The sequence below is a fragment of the Ambystoma mexicanum genome, chromosome 3p (genome assembly GCF_040938575.1).
Source record: "Ambystoma mexicanum isolate Mex_15411 chromosome 3p, UKY_AmexF1_1, whole genome shotgun sequence".
NCBI classification, from domain to species: Eukaryota; Metazoa; Chordata; class Amphibia; order Caudata; family Ambystomatidae; genus Ambystoma; species Ambystoma mexicanum.
The window spans coordinates 639,658,624-639,679,602 of record NC_090925.1 but is presented as its reverse complement, the minus strand read 5'-3'; the positions used below and the strand labels follow the sequence as shown (position 1 = coordinate 639,679,602).

Here is a 20,979-nt window from a genome sequence, read left to right as displayed (position 1 = left end):
GTAAACTCCTTCAGCCTAAGACCCTTAAGGAGTGCCGTGTAAAGCGGTGGGCTGCATACAGTATTTTGCGGGTGGCACCCTCTTCCACCACCGTCACACCCGCCGAAAGTGATGGGGGCACCTCCGATGACCAAACATCTGTTGTGGATGTTAGACCTAGAGGCGGACACTTCTAGGTCTGCCACGCCCGTCCCCGACTCCTCAAGCCCTGCCGCTAGTCACGCTTCAGGGGCGTACAAAGAACGGATACGTCAAAAGGTGAAAGCGCCAGCAGGGCTGTCAAATTTCAGCAGATTACTCTGATCGTTCAGATCAGCAGCCTTCCCCACATCCGCAGCAGCGTTTTTCAACTGGGCATTCCAAAACAAACAAGGGTGATACCCCTAAATCAGGTTTACACATCAAAGCGCGGACTTTCAACGCTCTGATGGTCGCCAAAGGCCCGGTAGGCCCAAAATTTACAACTAGGCCTCAACGTGAGAAACCTACCGCTAGGGCCTCTGGCGCACTAGGCAGTAAATCTACCGATGGACCTTCGGACCACTAACTCACGCCAATTCGGCAGTGATTGAATGCAGTATCCCAAGAATTACTTCGGTTGTTGGTCTGATACCAACTGCGTCAAAACATGGGGCAGGCCGTGGGCAAATCTATAGATGCGCCATGGTGCCACGATTCCCGCGAAACCTATGAGGACAGTCTGGAGCCTCTTTCCAACACCCCGAGTGACAAATTTCGACACCAATCGGCGGAAGATGCTTTTCCACCCTGTAGGCCCTTCTGGTTCCTCTAAGTAGGCAAGGGAGAAATGTGAAGGGTGCATGCATAGTCTTGAGAAAATTATCAATTTTTATGAACATCCTTTCCCGAAAAGATCGGAGACCCTAATCTTAAATCTGCTTCAAGTTTCCAAGATCAGCCCTCGGTCCCTGTCCATCATGAAGACATCGTCCAGATGGACACTTACCAGGACACTTACCAGTGACGAAGACCCTTCCTGCCTGCAGGGCTACAATGAGGACCAGGCAGATGCCACGACAATTGGGAAGAAACCCAGCAAGTGAGACGGACCCATGGACGTTCGCCCAACAGTTTGTATACTTTTTACTGCGGATTCCTGGCCTGTCGACAGGAAATATTCATGAGCATGTGAATCCATGCCAAACTCATGCTGGAGAAAGTTACAGGGAAGTAACTTGTTCCATCCCAATCATTCTGCTGGTTCCAAGTAGATTGTCTGTTTCGAACCACACTGATTCTAATTGCTCTGTTCTAGGCCCAGAGAATTTAGCAGTTGCTGGACATGGCCATCTGCCCTCCTGTGCACCTTCTGAGGAGAGGGAGCTTGCTCTGCCAGTCAGGGGGGTGGGTGCTCCACAAATGTCAGCCTGAATTTTCATGCTTGGCTGCTGAGATACAGGGAGTATTTGTTGGATGACTTCCTTAATGTAATGCTTTCAGCTCAAAGGCCCGCTACGAAGTCTATAATCCCTGCAGATGGTGTACGATTGCCTTACTGCCTCTACCCGAACCATTCTGCCGACTGCTGTGACATCTGAAAAAAGGAAAGGAACCAACGCCTAATCCGGCTTAATGAAGGAGCCCATCTTGAGTTGAGGTTGACTTGTCACGTAGTCGGAGAGCAACCACTCTGACAAGAGGTCGCTGTCAAGACTGGTCCAGATCTGAGGAGCATGCTCGAAGAAACAAGACTGGTGAGGCAAAATTATCCTTTGGGCACGATAAGGCCAAACATACTTTCCCTCTAAAGAAACGAATGGTGAAGTGTCCCAAACACTCTTCCAAAGGCCCCCGAAAGCACTGTCTGACAAACCGAGGGGGAGAGGTTCTCGCCCATCCTCAAAATCCACTGACCCGTCAGGAGATCTGCGTCGACCGACCAGCAGAGGCAAGTCGGTTATGAAATCCTCCTGTGTTGTCATTGAAAAAGGCTACCTCGACGAGTGTAAAAAACAAAAAACGCTACTTGTCTGCATCTGGAAGATTCTCCTCTGGCCAGGAGGTGTCATCAAGAACAAATAGTTGTCGAGGTCTACACCGACAGCATCTTTGTCAGGGTCTACGGCTTGTCTCTCTACCACCAAGAAACAGTCTGCAGAAAAGCCTACGCGCCTGTGCGCAGATTTCGGAATTACTGATCGAAGGCAATACATTGTCCCCTAAGGGTATTTTGAAAACCCAGACGGGGTCCATGATGCGGCACGGCCAGGCTCTCTTGGGAATGTCTCCCATAGAGTACCCAGATATCATGCCAGAAGACATTTTGCAGCATGAGTACATCAGATTTTGAGCCTCCATCAGAAGAATGTCAAGGTGTCTTTGAATCCGATCCTGAAGCTGTAGCTTCCAATCCTATCAAAGGACCCTCTAGAGAGGATAAAGCACCTCTAAGGTTTCAGACACCACTGCTGCCATCAGCACCTGCTGGAATAGGTGGTATGCATACATACCCCCTTATAGACCCACAATCACTGACTTCCTTGCAGGTCCTTACAACGCTGCAGTCTCTTTTGGGACAGCTTGATGCCAGGCTTCTGCTTCCTCAAGCTCCGACAATTCAACCTTAAGAACATTAAAAAAAGTTACCCTTCAACATCTAAGGGATCAACCCATCCCTGTAGTGACCAGGGCATACTCCCAAGGATTGAAACACCTCCACCTCGTGTATGTATTCCACGTAGGAGAGCCAGAAGGGGGAATTACGCAAACCAGCACACTGATCCCAAGTTCCACTGCCGCCTCAGAGCAGACACGTGGGACACGGATCCTGACCGAGATGCGCAGGGTACCCCGGCTCAACCTTCGTCTCCTGATATTATGGCGTTTCACTCCATGTCTAAGGCATGCCAGTAGTCTGGTTCCGGATGAAGAAAAGAAAGATTGTTTCCTCTTCGACCACATGGGGAAAACACAGGAAGGCAGTCTCTTCCATAACCATTCTGGATCACATTTGGCGGGAGGGCTTCTGTACTCTTAAGCATCCTTTTACAGAGCCAGCTGTTAGAGAGGCTGGAGAAAAGTTCAAAGCTCCAGACACAACACTGAGATGCTTCACTTCGCCACCTGCTCAGGAGTCCGTTGTTTCAGCGGCAGTAAGCCGCAATTCTCGAACGCAGCATAAGTGCACCACTCCGCCAGACAATACCTTTGGATAAAAGGCTCTCACCATTGGGACAACGGTAAAAGCAGTGAATGCCTTGGCAGTAGTCATCTGGCTCACTTATTGGAACACTTGCTGGCACAGCAGAGAAAAGAGGCCATAATGCTGCTGAGCGAAGGGTGGGAGGTGCAGGGGGGCTCGATTCACAGCATAAATATTGCTGTACTGAAACAGTGTTTAAACAAATTGGCAATGGGGTTGTCCTTAGACGCCAGGCATGGCTACGTTGCATGGATTTTGTTAAGTACAACACAAGATCATTGATTGCAATGAAAAGGAAAATATGTTTGGGGACCAATTCCCTTAAAGCCATGAAGGCTGACTGACACGAAAGCCCTTCAGGGCCGGTGGTCCTTTTGCTCCTTTCAAGAAACCTCCGGAATTTCAAGATTCTCAGCCTCTAGAGACAAGAGCTATGGTAGACCTGGATATTCTCGGGGCTTCAAGCGAAATTACCAATCCTTCCAGTGCAACAGAATACCATCAAGGGCAACGAAAGCACGTATCAGCCGCCTAGCAGCGAGGTAGGCAAAATAAGGCACAACAATGACTGCCTCAGGGGCAGACAGGTGGGCAGAAATGTGGCGTTCCTCCACGAGTGGCAAACGAGCAACAGGTGGTGCTAGATGCAGTCCAGTATGGCCACTTGGAGTTCAAGCGCGCACAAATCCTGATGGTATCTCCCCCACACCATCAAGTTTTGCAACACGGGATATGTCAAATGCTAACAAAAAAATGAGCCATCGAAAGAGTTCCTCCCTCAGCAAGAGGGAAAGGAGTATACTCCAGACACTTCGTCAAAAAAAACAGAAGGTAAGTGGTGCCCTAATTTGGATCTACAGACTAAACAAGAATATCGTAAAGCAAAAATTCAAAATGGTAACACTCCAGTATGTCAAAAAAGCCATTCAGCCCCAAGAATACCTTGTGCCCTTAAATGTCAGGGATGCATACTTCCATGTGCCGGTACATTCAAGGTTCCGAAAGTACTTAAGATTCGTAGTTGGCGAAGCCAATCGGTTTTGGGTTCTGCCTTTGTCTGAAATCGGCACCCAGAAAATGTACAAAGTGCCTGCCACCAGTAGCAGCCTTACTCCAAAAACGGCCACCATGTCTACCTGTCCTTGGACAATTGGCTGGTTCGAAGTTCAACGTACCAACAAGCCTTATCTACTCGCAACCAAACGGAAACGCTGCTCTAACAATTGGCCTTTACATAAAATCCTGCACAGTTCCCTCATGGAATTTGGTTTTCCTCGGCGCTCAATTCCCTACAGGCCAGAGCATAGTCGGACCCTCTTCAGCAAGCAAAACTCATTCACGCCGAACAAGCTAGTCACGGCCTGCGCATACATGGCTTTCCTAGGGACCATGTCCTCTGGCATTCGGCTTATTACTCACTGCCAACTGCACATGCAGCCAGTGCAAACATTTCTGGCTACCAGATGGTCCCAAGCCCGGGGTTCCTGGTCAGACAATGTAAGCATCTCTTGGTCTGTCAAATACACTAAAATGGTGGACATAACTCTGCATACATCATGAAAGGAATGCCCCTGATGGAGCCAGATTACCATCTAACCATTGTGGCGGATTCCTTCCAGGTGGGATGGGGTGCTCATTTGGAAAAGCACCAAGTTTAAGGCCTCTGGACCCCAAGAGCCCTCCTCCACATCAATGTGCTGGAATTACAGGCATTAAAATCTAAAATCTATAACCTAGACTCTAAAATCCTTTCTTCCTCTAATCAAGATTTCGGTGGTTCGCGTCCTCACTGACAACACAACCACAATGTTTTATCTACAGAAGCACTGTGGGACGCAATCAAACGGCTTGTCCCAGTAAGCAGACCATCTGGCATGGGCCATCCGGCACAACATCCTACTTCAGATCTTTGCTGTGGATGCAGAACAAACTAGCATACATGAGTGACAACTGCACAGCATCCAGATAGCCAAGATTTTCTGAAGGTGGGGGTTCCTCCTCTAGATCTATTCGCCAGTACAGACAACAAGCCATGCCAGAAGTTTGCCAGCAGGATTCCTCATCCTGACTCTCAGGAAAATGATACAAGTGATAGGCAAAGGTTGCAGAATAATCTTGGTAGCTCTGTACTGGCCCAGGCAGACCTGGTTCTGACCGCCTGCAGCTGGCAGCAGCCGATCCTATCCGCCTAGGATCTCATGGCAATCTTCTATACCAGAACACGAACCAGGCTCTCAAGTGAACAGCTTGGCTCCTGACCACGCCGTATTCGTTCATTTGAAAATGCCTCCAGACTGTCTACGCATTCGAGAAGCAGCTAGAGCTCTTTACACCAACATTTCCTATAGCTGGAAATGGAAAAGATTCTGTGCAGCTTAACCTGCAGCTGCTAGTTATAACACCTCATCCGATCCTTCCTTATCTGCTTAAGTTAGCTAAGAAAGTCTAGCAATCTCTTCCATCAAAGTGCACTTATCGGCAATCTCTAGGTTTACGCAGAAAAGATCTTAGCCTCTATATATTGACAGGCTAATCAAACGCTGTGTAGAAGGGATTTTTCAGTCTTTTCCGCCAAAGAAGCGGATTTCAACAGTATGGAGCCTGGATCTGGAAGGGGCAGGGCTTACGAAGCCTCCATTCGAACCTTTATGGACAACGCACATCAAACTAACGTGGAAGGTGGATTCCTTTAGTTGCCATCACGTCCTCTAGGTGTGTTTCAGAGCTGCAAGCTTTGTTTGTAGACCCTCTATAGTAAGTGGTACTTTCCACTAATTTAATTCCTAAAGTACCTTTCAGAGTTTCACAAAAATGCAACAAGAACTCTCCCCACATTCTTTCAAAACGCCACTCCACCAGCGCAGGCGGCCCTACACGCTCGATGTTAAAAGGGCATCGAAATATTATTTGGATCGCCCCAATCTTTCAGGATGACTACGCAACTGTCACCTTTGGTCCATCCAACAAGGGAAAATTCATATCCAAACGGGGCATTTCAAGATGGGTTTAATCTACAATCTCCTTCTGCCACTCAAGGCCAATAAGCTGTTGCAAACGGCGCCCAGTGCACACTCTAATAGAGCCATGGCTGCCTCAGCGGCTCTCTGGTCTGGAGTTCACATCTGACATTTGCCAAGTGGCAACATAGGCAGTGCCCTACACTTCTACCAGGCAATATTGCTTACATTAGCAACACGCTGAGGACATAAAGATAAGACTAGCAGTCATTAACGGCTGTTCCAGTAAGGTAAGCACTGCAGCTTCTGGGTTGTTTCTTTCCTATACTTGCATATGTATGCTTCTTGCATTAACGCAGACAATTTTAAGTATTATCTGTTTGCCTGGTTTACCACCTCCTAACATGTATACTGCTACTAAATCTATTCACAGCATGTGAATACATGAAAGATCCAATGCTGGAGAATGGAGTAGTTTCTTACTCCATTCCTCCAGTGTTGGTATCTTTCATGGATTCACATGTTCCCTCCAGCCTATGTGCAAACATGCTCTTTGGTGGGGGCGGTATGCTCCAGCTGGAGTGGGTAAAATCTGAGGGGAAGCTGATGTGGCGGAGCTATACACTCAACGTCCCATTGGTGGGTACCAAAAGCACCCACAACAACGTCAATGGGACACGCAAGGCGTCAAGTCACTGTTATGTCCCGTCCCCTTTCCTCCATACTGTATGGACGTCCCTTCCAAGGGACAGGAGATGGGACCTTTTTCACCAGGAAAAAAACGTATTCCCCTTTAACCCTTTAAGTGCCACCCCAGTGCCAGGGCCTTTTTTGGTGATTTTGGTATGTGGCCATTCAATGGCTTGTAACTTTTTTGTTACATGAGAGATCTCGGCCAAATTTGGCTCCTTTTTTTTCCCACATGTAGGCGGTCGTAACGCCACCCAGGAATCCCAGGTTGCTGTAGGGGGTGAGAGAAAATAAGGAAAAAGTGCAAAAAGTTTGGTTTTTTTTCAAAAAATGCCAATAAAATGATGTACAAAGAAGCCTGTGGTTTTTTCCTTGTAAGAGCTAGGAACAAATGGTTTGCTGTGCTGAGTTCCCCAATGTCGTGGCTTTCAGGAACAGGTTGAGTGGAAATGGAAAAAAATTATTTTGATGTGGTTATCAACCGTTTTGTGAGTGGTAGGCGATTTTTGCCAATTGGACATGCATGGACGGAATGGAAGAAAAGGGCAGGAAAGCCAAATTGGAGGACAAAGGCATATATTTCTGAAAAGTAGACAAAATTCCAAGTTTAGGAAGGGGTGATTTGCATAGGTCAGGCAACAACTAGGTAGGGGAAACTGCCATCGAATGGGGGAAAAGCGGGAAAATGACTGAAAAAAAAGGTATGTGTTGGACATGGTTGGCTTGGTAAGGCAATGGCTTCTATGAATTTTGAGAAAAGCAATGCTCCGCTACATTCCCCCGACTCTTGCAGTTAGGAGAGCATACCATTTTTGTAGTGTTTCTACAAAACAAGCAATACCACAAGCCAAACACTGAGCCATGGTACACAGGAGTTTTACGCTCACAGCCTGACCAGACGCACTTAGCATGTGTAAATTGGGAAAACCAATGTGGTGAGGAACGGCAGCCATACATTTTTTGAAAGAGCACAGGCAGACCTTTTCAAGGGTAGGTGACTTGTGCAGGTTACAAAAGTGTATGGTGGATAAAGCAGCGACTAAATGTAGGTCACATTTGGGAAAAGAAAGGGTTGCGAGACAAAGGGCACCAGCAAATGGGTCAAAACGTTATGAAAACCACACAACACATGGCCTACCGTCCCGCGTTCCCACAGGTGTCCCGATGAAAACGGTACCTCACATGTGTGGGTGCACCTACCGGGGGCGCAAAAGGAAAAGGGTAACCGACTGGGAACCCCAAGCCATTCGCCACTGCCCATTTTGTTCATGTGGGCAACCTACAGATTTGGGCCTAGGGTGTCGAAGCCAGCAAGGAAAACGGGGAACCCCATGCATTTCCCAAGAGGACCCCCGTGGGAATCCACAGAGGTCTGACTTACGCAAATCGGCCCAGAATGTAATACCCAGAATCACCAGCAAAGACCCACATGGGAGAAGGGTGCCCAAGGCCAGGGATATTACCACCGACTTTGCTGGAGCCCTGGCTGCCCTGCGTTACAGATTCTCCCCACCAAGGAGTCTCGGCAGTGTGCCAATACCTCCCCGAAGGGAAAAGCTGTAATGCAGCCCAGCCGCAACTCCAGGACAGTTGGAGATGATCTGCACAGACTGGCCATTCCCTCCCACACCACCAACAATCCAGCCCCAGTCTCACCCACCCCACTGACAGTGGGCCCTAACCATAGAATAATAAAAAACAGTACTCACATAACGTTGCAGCTGCTCGGGTAGAAAAAGCTATAAACAAAACAAAGAACATGTTACCTACGGTCACACCAGCAAAATGTAGCCCTCCCCGTGGACAGATAAGGAGGGGGGCTGTCCTGCACTCCTCCCTGGGCTCAGGCGTCCGTTCCTAGGAGCAGATATCTGGTCCCAGGGAGGGCTGCATGACTTGGCACCCACTCCATTGCGGGTCGGGGGTGAGGGGGTCAACGCCCCATCCCATTAGAAAATTCCCTGACCCTTTGGGGTGCTGCACCGCCCCCCCCCCAAAAAAGCGTTCCACCATTTTCATTTTTTTCCTTTGGTAACCCAAATCCCCTTGGTGCAGAGGGTCACATTGGTGTGCCAATCTGCCCAAACCTTACTGCCCCATCTTTTGTGGTGGCCCCCACCCCAAATGGGTGGCAAGGACACCTCATGCAGGCCTCCCTGGGCCTCCTACAAACTGCTGCGTGAGGTACACCCCACCTCCATTTGGTGTCAGGGGGGAGAGGGCCACCCCAAAAGGTGGGGCAGGACCCCCAATAGATGGGGCAGTAGGGTTTGGGCACCCTGGGGGTAGATAGCCACACTAATGTGGCCATCTGCACCAAGCAAAGTTGGGTAAACAAAAAACAAAATACAAATTCATAGGCTGCTTTTTAGGGGGGGCTGAGGGACACCCTAAATTGGCAGCGAATGATGTACCGCAACGGGGGGTGGCCCTCAACCCCCCCACCCCAAATGGAGGGCCCCACCTCATGCAGCCTCCCTGGGGGGCCCCCTTCCTGGCGGCAGATAGGGGGGCCCCCACCTCTTGGATCCCTCCCTGGGGTCAGATGCCCCTTCCTAGGATTGCGCGCCCTGCGCCCGATCCGTGACCAGCAATGCCTCGTATGTGGTGTCCTTGGAAAGGGGAGAAAGTCCCCTTTCCAGGGACACCACTTTTTGATCCATCCCTGGTGGTCCAGTGGGCCCCAGGGCCCCAAAACTCCTCCCACCTCCCTCCATCCCTCGTTTTTTTTTTTTTAAATGTATTTTTTTATTTCACCCCTGGGGGCAGTGATCTGCCCCCAGGGGTCCCTGGCGCTGTGGCCCCATGCTTTGGGGCCACGGGGGAAGGGGGCCGCTTACCTAGTAAGCAGCCCCCCTCCTCCTGCATCACAAACGGATCTTCATTTGATCCGTGACGTTGCTGCCCGCGGATCGAGGCGCCCTGCGCCCGATCCGCGGGCAGCAATGCCACACAATTGGTATCGTTGGAAAGGGGAGAATCTCCCCTTTCCAACGATACCTGCCTCGATCTCCGGCTTGAAATACAGCCGGAGATCGAGGCTGACAAAGAAGGGCACTCACCTTCTTTATCCACCGCAGCAGCCGAAAATGGTTGCTGCGGTGGATTTACTTTCAGTTTCACGCCGACATGCGTTACGCACGCCGACGTGAAACTGAAGGTAATCCAGCCCCCTGGCAGTGAGGGGGGACCTCCCCCTTACATAGCCCAGGGGTTGAATTAGTTTTGAGAGATCCCTGCTTTGCAGGGATCTCTCAAAACAAGGTGCCGAAAAGGACGAGCTATATAGTCCTTGGCACTGCGTGTGCACTGTCAAGGACGAGATACCTCATCCTTGGCACTTAAAGGGTTAAATTTAGAGGTGTGCAGAGGTGTGGCCCAGGGTGCATGCGCTGCCCTGACTCCATCCTCCGTCGCCACATCTGTCCCCTTTCTGTGTTGACGGGAACGGGCCGAATTCACCAGTGCTCCTGGGTTTGGCTCCGGCCATGTAATTCCATGTGCGGATTCTTCTGTCTCTGGTACTTGGTCCTCAGGCGTCATGCCCCTCCCCAGCACATGTCGACTACTTATAGGTGTCCATCCTGCAACAGGCTCTTCCCAACTTCAGACCCCCACGCCCTCTGCCTACGTTGCCTTGGCCCAGACCACGGTTGGCAAACATGTTAGGCTTGACACTCGCTGTCCTCGAGGGCGATGGAAGAACTAGCCAGGTGGAGGGAGCTCTTCAGAGGATCTCAAGAACTTCGTGAAGCATTGAACCAGGCCCAAGGCCAGAGGATCGCAAGAACTCCTTGAAGCATTGAACCAGGCCCAAGGTAGGGTTGATATTTTCCTTCTCTCCCTGCAAGGGAGACGCCTCCTTCTACCAGCACGTGCACCAAGGCTGCTTCAGCTATTGGCCTTTGTGTCGAGGGATCCTCTGATCCTACTGGGCGCAGTGTTGAGGGACCGGAAGGTTCTTTAACCGGGACCATGGCAGAGGGGCTACGACCTAATACTAGCAATATGTCCGACGGGGTGCCTAAACGCAGCTCTACCAACCCTCAGGTCGAGGGTATCACACAATGCCCGAGGAGCAGGGTAGGCCTCGTGATCCACACACAAGAGTCTTGGAGGCTGGGGCGACCAAAACATCGCAGGCATATGGCAGGCAGCTTGACAAAATGGCCGCCGCGCCAGGAAGAGGCACCCATCTGCCATTCCAGGGATTTGGCGAAGAGAGTATCAATGTGGACCTGACCTCACCCAGGTACGTGGCCTACAGTCTACCCCCTCATTTGCGCAGGGCAGCTTTCCTTTGCGTCCATATGGACAGGGTACGCAGCAGCTCCAGCACCTCCCTGCTACCCCGTTGGCACCCCTGCCACCTCTTTGGCCAGTCAGGAGGTGCTCTTCATGAAGTTCCTCAGCCTAATAGTCATCTCAGATGGGGGTTATCACCAAGGACTCCATCAGGGAAGTCCTCCCCGCAGTGCTAGTGGCCCCTCTGTGCAGACTGGCTATCAGCATGTGGGAATGGACCCTGGAAAACGAGATCTTCAACCAGTGGGGTCATCCCCACAGTGATCTCTTTGCCATCTGGCACAAGAAGTGTCCCCAGTTCGCATCCTGGCAAAGTCGTGGCCCTGGCTCTCTGGGCGAAGCATTTCACCTCCAGTGGACCGGCATCAAAGCCTACGCTTCTCTGCCCACTCCCCTGATCCACAGGGTAATAGGCAAAATCAATAGGTCTCACTGACTCCTCATTCCGATAGCTCCATGGTGGCTGGCCAGGCCATGGTTTTCGGAGCTACTCGGCCTCTCGGAGGTGCCCTGATCCACATCCCTATGGGCCCAGCAGGGAGGTACTCATTTCCCTCCCCCCCCCCCCCCCCCCCCCCACACCAGGGAAACTAGCCCTCTCAGCATGGTACCTGAGCAGGTAACGCTTGGGCACCTTAGCCTCTCACAGGCCAATCTGGAGATCATACAAGGCGCCTGGAGCAAAGCTACCAGGGCCCAGTACAAAAGCAAATAAACCAGATTGAACCCCCTTGGCGTGCACTTTGGACGACATGCTCTCCTTTTCGGTGCACCTCGCTCATTCAGGCGTTCAGGTGGACACCTGCCGCATATACCTTTCTGCCATTGGGGTTTACCTGAACTCGGAGGAAGGCATTTTCTCCTCCTCAAACCCTATCGTCAAACATATGACTGGTCTCGCTAGGCTCTTCCCGCCCGTCAAGAGACTGCATTCTGTGTGGGGCCTTAGCATAGTCTTGGACGCACTGGCGCACAAACCATTCGATCAAATGGCTTTTGTGGACATCAGATGGGTTACCATCAAGAAGGCCTTACTAGTTGGCCTTACCTCTGCTCGTAGAGTTAATGAGATCCAGGCACTGATCGCGTCTGAGCCGTATACCACCTTTCACACGGACAAGGTAGTCCTGCGGACACACGCAGCATTTCTGCCCAAGGTTCTGTCTGCTTTCCACTTGAACGAGGAAATAGTCCTTCCTACGTTCCCCCCCTCACCCCCCCAAGGACGAAGCACAGAGCTGCACTGCCTGGATGTCGGACGCGCCCTGAAATTGTACTTCGACAGGACCAAGGGCTTCCGCAAATCTGACGCCCCATTTGTCACTTTCAGAGGCCTGAGATCAGGCCTCTAAGGCTTCCATATCCCACTCGGTCTCGGCCATCAAAGAAGCATACGAGGGTCAGCACAAGCAGCTTCTGGCCAACATGCATGCCTATGCAGTTAGGGCTAAGGCAACGGCCATCTCATCCAGCGCCATATCACTTGGCAAGTCATAAGCAGGGCGGCCACTTGGGCTTTCTGCAAGCATTACTGTTTGGGTGCCGGCTCTAGATCTGATGCGGCCTTCGGACAGCGGTTCTCCGGAACCTATTTGCTTAAGGAGGGTCTCCTCTCCGCCCTGGGGCTACAATCGTTTGTAATCGCCCATACAGTATGGAGGAAAGGGGACGGGACGTAATTATAAGATAAGTTACTCACCGTAGTGACTAACGTACTTAGTCCATAGTCCCCTTTCCTCCATACATCCCACCAACCCTCCCCCCTTTAATACTGATGTCATTAGGCAATGTTAAAATGTTAAATCTATTGTCTACGCGTCAATGGGGACTGAGGTGTGGCGCCGGAGGGGCAGAGTCAGGGCAGCGCATGCTCCCTGGGCCGCACGGCTCTAAATTTAAAGGCAAAGTTTTTTTTCTGGTGAAAAAGGTTCCGTTTCCCATCCCTTGGAAGGGACGCCCACAGTATGAAGGAAAGGGGACTAGTACGTTAGTCACTACGGTGAGCAACAGTTTGTTCCATAAGAAAATGACTAAGTCCAAGTAACCAGCCTGACGGGGGATATTCACAGCATCTAAATCCATGAAAGATACCAACGCTGGAAAAATTGAGTTACAGGTAAGAAACTACTCCCATCTGATCACTGAATACATCTTCATTTGGCCTTTAAGTGCCGTGTATAGGTCCTCTGGAACTCTGGTTATACTGGTCTCCACCTCCATTGTGCTATACTTAATCTTCATGCCACAAATTGGCAGTATTATATTTTGCACTGTGATAGTGAGTTAATTGACCCGTGGTACTTCTAACTAATGGTGGCAGCTAATGTACTGTCGGGGTGGTGGGGGGGGGGGGGGATTTGGGGGGCGATATAGTTTAAGCGTGGGATGAATCTTTGTGGACTGCAATCTGGAAGGATCTGGTAGGGAAAGCAGCTTTAGGGGCCAGTTGATGCTCAATGATTAGTTGCACATTGATTGGAATCCGTTTTTGGCCTGTTTCATGTATTCTATTGTATGTATTCTATTGTAGTGGTTTTGGTGAGCACCATGTGCTAATCTGGTGGGTTTGTCTAGTATTTTTGTGGCTTCCGACCCTGTTTTTCTGTGCTGGCCTGCATCTTGAGTGTGCAGTCCCTGGGGTGTAGTCCTTTGTGTCTGGCCTTTTCACAGCCCGCACACTTCCCCTGACTGGTACGTCCGCCTGTTCATAACTGACCCTCCCATGGCAGCCCTCTGCTCGTTCAGCCCCAAGGCTAAGGGCTCCAAGGCAAAGGGCGGCTCCAGATTGTCTGCAGGTGTCAGCAGGGGAGACCAGTGGCCAGCTGTCCTCCACCACCAGCAGCCGCCATCAAGGTAGGGGTGGCCTGGGTCGGGAGTAGAGCAATCACTCTACTCCAGAAACACTATCACTCTACCTGCCCTCAGACCACAGCAGACCAGGATATTAACACTAACCTGCTTAACCACTAGATAAAATTGTGAACATTAGCTTGCGTCCCATCTGGACAGGATTGTGAATGTCAGCCAGTGCCACATCTAGACTGCATTGGGAATATTACCAATGCCACATTTAGATAGCATTATGAATGCTAGCTTGCTTTGCATCTATTCTGGGTTTCGAAGGTGGACCAGTGCCACATGCATATAATTGTGATTCTGATGCTTGTTAATCTGCTTAGAATCACATGCTGTGCATGTGGTCTGACATCCAGTGGTAATCGCGGAGTTTTGCATCTGGTCTTTCGGGGGACCGAAAGGGGATGTCGGCATAGGCGTGTCTTAAACACTATCCCTATTGTGACGTGTGTAGTACCCAAAATCCCTCACGCGCCGAGGTCCCTCATTGTTTGTTTCCGCCCAGATAACTGGTCGCCCTATAGCGGAGCTCTTCATGAGACATTGTTTATATTACCGAATTGTCGGTTTAATCCCTGTTAAGTCACTTCGTCTATCAAGAACATCTTCGATGAAGACTACGGGGGGAACCGCCTACGGCTGTGGATTCCGGCACCTCCACGTGGTCGGGCCTTCTGGCCGGCCTACACAGAAGGGAGAGTGGGCTTGGGGTTTGCCATACTGCTATAAGATGTCTTTCCTCTTTTCCACTTCTTTCCTTTTTGGTCTGGTCACCCTTCCCTTCTGCTATGGAAAGGACTCCATTTAGATTCTGCCCTCTGTGAAGGGTCAGATATCGGTGGTAAGACGTGTACGCTTGTCTCCCCCTAGAGCACTAAAGCAGTGTTCGGTGTATAAACTCCTAAACCCTTAAGGAGCGCCGGTTGAAGCGGTGAGCCGCAGACGGTATGTCACGCGTGGAGCCTCCCTCCCCTGCCGCGACACCAGCCGAGAGTGACAGGGGTACATCGGATGACCAAACGTCCAACCCGGACGTTGTAGACCTTGCGGCGGACGATTCGAGAGCCGCCACGCCCGTCCCCGACCCTTCTGGGCACGACTCCGGTCTTGCTACAGGGACCACACCCGGTGACAGGGGCGTACAATCGCACCACACAACCCAAGCGCCCTCCTCGACGACGTCGAAGAAGGCTCAAGCGCCATCGGATGGATCTGATTCGAAGTCTTCCCCCGCATCCGCAGCAACGCATGACGACTGGGCTTAATAAACTTAAGAAAGGCGCTACTCCCCAAACTGCACACGCCGAAGTTTCTGAACAAGAAACTTCGATGACTTTCAAGGTTTCCGAGGCTCGTGCAGGCCCGAAAACTACGAGTAGGCCTCTAACTAGGCCTCTACCCGGGAAGCCATCATCGGAGGCGTTGTCCCCCGAAGATTCAGTAACTATCAGTAAGAGCATCAACAGGATTGCTACGGCGGTGGGCCTTGTACCGGTTTCGCCCACAGTTATGGGCCAATCCGCCGAAAGGATTTCCACGGTTTTGGAAGACGATCCTGAGGACTCTTGCGAAGAGAGCCAGGTACCCCTCAAGCACCCTGAGGAGATCCTCTGAATGCCTTAGGGCGGAGGACCCGGTTCCTGCTCAGCTGGGTCCATTTGGGTCATCCAAGTGGACCACGGAGCAATTTGAGGGGTATATGGATCGGCTGCAGCAGGTTTTCAGTGTTTCTGATCAACCTCCACCGAAAAAAGCTTGGGTAGACACCCTCATACACAAGTTGCCCAACACCTAGATGTTCAACACTATGTTGATTATCAAGAAGATGTCCAGAAGGACACATATAGAGACATCTATACAGAAGAAGAGGAGACTTCTTTTCTGGACAATTATGGGGAAGATCAAGGCTCAACGGACAACTGGGAGGACACCCAGCAGGACGATCACAATTCTGATATTGTTTGCCTCAATGCTCCCCCATCCACACTGGTTAGGCAGGCTCCCCCGGTGGATGATCAAATGGCTTTCAACAACACGTTGTAAAAAGCAGCGGAATTCTTTAAAATTGCCACGCTTGAGGCATTGCCTGAACAGGATTTCGCGGAAAACATTATTAATGACGAGCCTCCGGCTAGCCAGTCTATCCCCCTCTTGAGCTCTGTAAAGAGACGGCTGGGCCCTTCTTTACTCATACCCGCTCAGACAAGGGCTGTGAACCCAAGGGTCGAAAAACTCTTCCGGCCCTCCCCCACCGACCGCTTTACATCGAAGGGCACGCAATCCCAGACTCGCTGGTGGTGATCAACACTCGCAAGAGAGCAGGGGGTTCCCCTTGCCACGGGAGAGTCACCCCCGGACAAGGAGTCCAAAAGGTTATATGCCTTAGGCAAACGGGTCACGTCGGCGGCTGCTTATACCGTCCGGATTGCCAATAACACTACGTTACTGGCAAGCTACGTCGAAGCCCAATTGAACTTACTCCAGGAAGGCCTCCAGGAGGTTCTGGAACCAACCAGAGCCAAGCTTCTCGTCATTATCTCAGAGGGTAAACTTGCCAATCAAAATGTTGTAAAGAATTCCCTGGACTCCGCAGAGACAGCAGGCAGGTCTCTCGCACAGGGTACTCTCCTAAAGAGACACGCGTGGCTGCGCACGTCGGGTTTCAGGCCTGAGACCCAGCCATCCATCGTCAATGAACCTATAGAAGAGGCCAACCTCTTTGGGAAGGCGGTAGACAATGCATTGGAGACAGCCAAGAAGGAGCATTAGACTATTAAGTCGCTGCACCAAATTTCCCAGAAACCCTCTTCACAGAGGGGCAGCAATTCTCGGTGGTCCTTTCGAGGACAAGCCCGCGCCGCTCAAAATAATTTCTGCACGGGCATCTTCAACTCAAGTCAACCGGCTACAAGCCCCACTTACTACCCCCAGAGGTGTCAGAAGCGCGGAAAGAATAGAGGCAGAGGCTCCAATTCCGAGGTTGACGCACCTCTGGGTCAGAAATGACCACCAAGTTCAGGTCCCCTCCCATGTCTCCCCGGTCGGGGGGCGATTAACATCTTTCCTCAAGGCATGGGAGGGGATAACTTCAGACCAGTGGGTATTAAAGAGGGTCGCCCACGGTTATTGCGTGGAATTCGCCCGACCACCAGTTCAGACTGCCGAAACATCGACGCCTTTCACCGGAACATCTGCAGATCCTGGTCCAAGAGGTGGGAGGCGCTGCTGGGAAAGGACGCCATAAACCCGTCCCGATTCTTCAAATAAACGAGGGTATTTATTCAATATACTTCCTTGTACCTACAAAGGATCTCACCATGCGTCCTGTTCTAGACCTGCGCCCAACGAACAAGTTCATAAAGCCCCAGAAGTTTTGCATGGTAACACTTCAAGAGGTGATCCCATTGCTAAAACAAAGGGACTTCATGGCAACATTGGATATGAAAGATGCCTACTTTCATATTTGAATGCTGCCAGCGCACAGAAAATTCCTAAGGTTCGTGATTCAGGGCAAACACTACCAGTTCAAGGTACTCCCCTTCGACATAGCCTCGGCGCCACGGGTGTTTACCAAGGTCCTCGCAGTGGCAGCAGCAGACTTTCAGTTCCAGTTTACCCTTTCCTTGACGATTGGCTCATCACGGGGGACTCGTTCGACGTTTGTTTTTCGAAACACCCAAAAGACAGTAGACCTACTGTTCAGCCTAGGATTTTCTATCAACGAAAAGAAATCCAGCTTAGTCCCCCAGCCAAGTAAAACAGTTCCTGGGGGCTCTAATTCGCACGGAAGACGGTCTAGTCTTCCCTTCCAGCGAGAGGGTTCAGAACATGCTCTCTCAAGTTCCTCAGTATGTAGCCAGTCGGAAGGTGATGGTACGCAAAGCTATGCGTTTGCTAGGGATGATGGCGTCATGCATATACTTGGTCCCCCACGCGCGGCTGCGCATGCGTCCCATGCAGGAGTGGCTCAACAGCCAGTGGTGTCAGGCCAGCGGACAATGGGAAGATCTGTTAGTTGTCTCGCCAGCCCTTGTTCTCTCTCTGCAGTGGTGGTCGAGGGAGAACCTCTTGAAGGGGAAAACCTTCACCACCCCTTCAGTGGAAGCCACTCTCATGACAGACTCATCTCTCACAGGGCCCCCCCCCCCCCCCCCTCCCCCCCCACTACTTCAACAAACAGCGCACAGAGTGTGGTCCCCTCAGGTAGCGTCCAAACATATAAACCTACTGGAGCTACTGGCAGTGTTCAAAGCATTGAAGGCCCTCCAGGAGCAACTGCAAGGGAAGACAGTGCTGGTCCTAACCGACAGCACAACAGCAATGTATTATCTGAACAAGCAGGGGGACACTCACTCTCCAGGGCCATCCAAGCTGTCCCAAAACATCTGGATATGGGCTCTCAAACGCAAGATGTTCCTGTTATCCCAACATGTTCCAGGGGAACTCAATCTTCTGGCAGACGTACTCGGCAGAGATTTTCCCCTGCCAGAAGAATACGAATGGCGTCTACACGAAGACATTGTATCCAACGTCTTTGCAGAATGGGGGTTTCCAGAGATCGACTGCTACTCAGGAGAACGCCCAATGGCCAGATTACGCCTCCAGGTACCCCCAGAACCGATCCAAGGGGAACGGTCTCTGGATAACTCGGTCGGGCAAATTTGTTTATGCTTCCCTCCTCCCCCCCCCCCGACTCCACCTTCTGAACAAGATGGTGCACAAGATGCACCAGGAACCAGTCACTATGATTCTGGTGGCTCCCATGTGGGCCCGCCAACCCTGGTGCGCGCACCTGATGGAAATGTTCCTCTCCCCACCAGGCAAGCTGCCCTGCCCGTACAACATGTTGTCTCAGGACAGGGGGGAGACTCTGCACCCATGCCCACAAACTCTGAACTTAGCAGCCTGGCTCCTGAAGTCAGAGTTTTGGACATCTGCAACTCCCTCAAAGATGCATGGACATACTGAGGGAGGCAAGAAAGCCTAACACGTTATTGCTATGCCAGCAAATGGAAACGTTTTGTCATTTGGTGCAGTTCCAAAGGCGTCAATCCCACCGATAGTTCGCCTTCACACATTGTTATATCTAACCCATCTGTTGGACTCTGGGTTAGTCTTCAATTCCTTAAAGGTTCACCTAGTGGCGTTGTCGGCCTATACCACGTCACAACAGAAGGTGTTGTGGTGGAAAATACCTGTGATTAAAGCCTTTATGGAAGGGGTTAAAAGAATTTATCCCCATCACTCACCCAACCCCTGGGTGGGGATCTAAATGTGGTTTTAACTAGGCTCATGGGACCCCCTTTTGAGCCTATGCATAAAGCTTACAAGACAGCCTTTCTAGTAGCTATCACAAGAGTTGGCGAACTACAGGCCTTTTCGGTCTTGGACCCCTTTGTTACAGTCCACAAAGATAAAGTAGTTCTGCGCACCGAAATTTATTTCGAAGTTCCATGTGAACCAGTCAATCGAACTACCGACGTTCTTCCAGAAACCTACTAACATGGCCGAAAGAAGCCTTCACACGCTGGATGTGCGCAGGGCAGTCATGTTCTACATGGATGGAACTAAACCACTGAGGAAAACTAACAATTCTTTGTTTCAGTGGCACCTGGTAGAGAAGGGGACCCTGTCTCTAAATCAGCAATATCAAGGTGGATTGTCAAATGCATCACACTAGGTTTCTCTCTGGCAAAGAGAGAACTGCCCTTCAAGCCTAGAGCACATTCTACTCGAGGCACTGGGGCATCCATAGCATTCATTGCAAATGTTCCCCTAGAGTCCATTTGCAAAGCGGCAACCTGGAGTTCTGTACACACCTTTACAAAAAACTATTGCCTAGACACTCATTCTAGGTCTGATTCTCAGGTGGGACAAGCGGTACTAAGGCATCTTTTTTCATCCCTGCCTCCCCGCTTGGGGTGGAAGGAACATGGACTTCTTACTACTTTCTCTCTTCATGTACTCACTCACTATAGCCTTGGGCTCCCTCATGGCAGAAAAAATAGTCGGAGGGACCTCGGCGCGGGAGGGATTTTGGGTACTACACATGTCACGATAGGGATAGTGTTTCAGACGCACCTATGCCGACATCCCCTTTCGGTCCCCCCGAAAGACAAGCTGCAATACTCTGCGGTTACCTTTGGGTGTCGGGCCATATGCACAGCATGTGAATCTAAGCAGATACAATCATCAGAAATGCTTTTACGGTAAGTAATGCATGTCATATTGGCATGCGTCATATATAGACAGTATTGTGAATATTAGCCAGTGCAGGATCCAGATAGAAATGCAGAGACATTCACATGCCATGTCTAGAAAGAACGTGGAAATTTAACACATCACTTCTAGTGAGGCCAATAACCAACCCACTAACAATTTCACCCCTCTGCATATGCCGCTCAAGCACAACAAACTGCACTACACCACCAAAACCAACGACGCATGGCTTTGCACAGCAGCTACCGACCGGAAAGCATCCCCGAAGATCAGTGAACGGTGTAGACCGAACTGAAGCTGGCAACGGCACATTACTGCTCTCTTGCACTTATCCCGTTGGTTCCCTCCAACCCCACCCTCTTTCCTTTCAGATCCGCCAAGGAAACCTCTCCGGTGGTGATGGTGTGCAGTACAAATATCCTTTAACAGTGCCTGTGATTACTCCTTAACCGGACACCAGAATGCGCCTTACGTAAACCCATACCCTCATTCCCTGTAACATCAGTTTTAACGCCTCTCAAAGAAGTTTCAAACTTGGTCAACAATTCCACCTGTTGAGTATTAAGAGTGACCAGACAAATTCAAATTGATGTAAGACTTGGAGCCTATTTTTCTGTTGGGTAGGCTTATTTTCTACCACCTTGCACTTGTCAGTCTGCTGTATGGAATACAATGCTTCAAAGTTTAATCAAATTTGGCTTAAAATCTAAACCTTTCCCTAATGTTAACTGCAAGGTCTTCCTTTAGGTTGTAGGTTTTGTTTTTATTTGCCTTTATTGTATGTGTGGA

The 20,979-nt window shown here is 50.6% G+C and overlaps 1 protein-coding gene across 4 annotated transcripts in view; it reads left to right on the top strand.

Moving 5' to 3' along the window:
* CSNK1A1 (casein kinase 1 alpha 1) overlaps positions 1-20,979 on the top strand; it is a 155,964-nt gene that overhangs the window by 132,567 nt on the left and 2,418 nt on the right. The gene's annotated exons all lie outside the window — the stretch shown is intronic.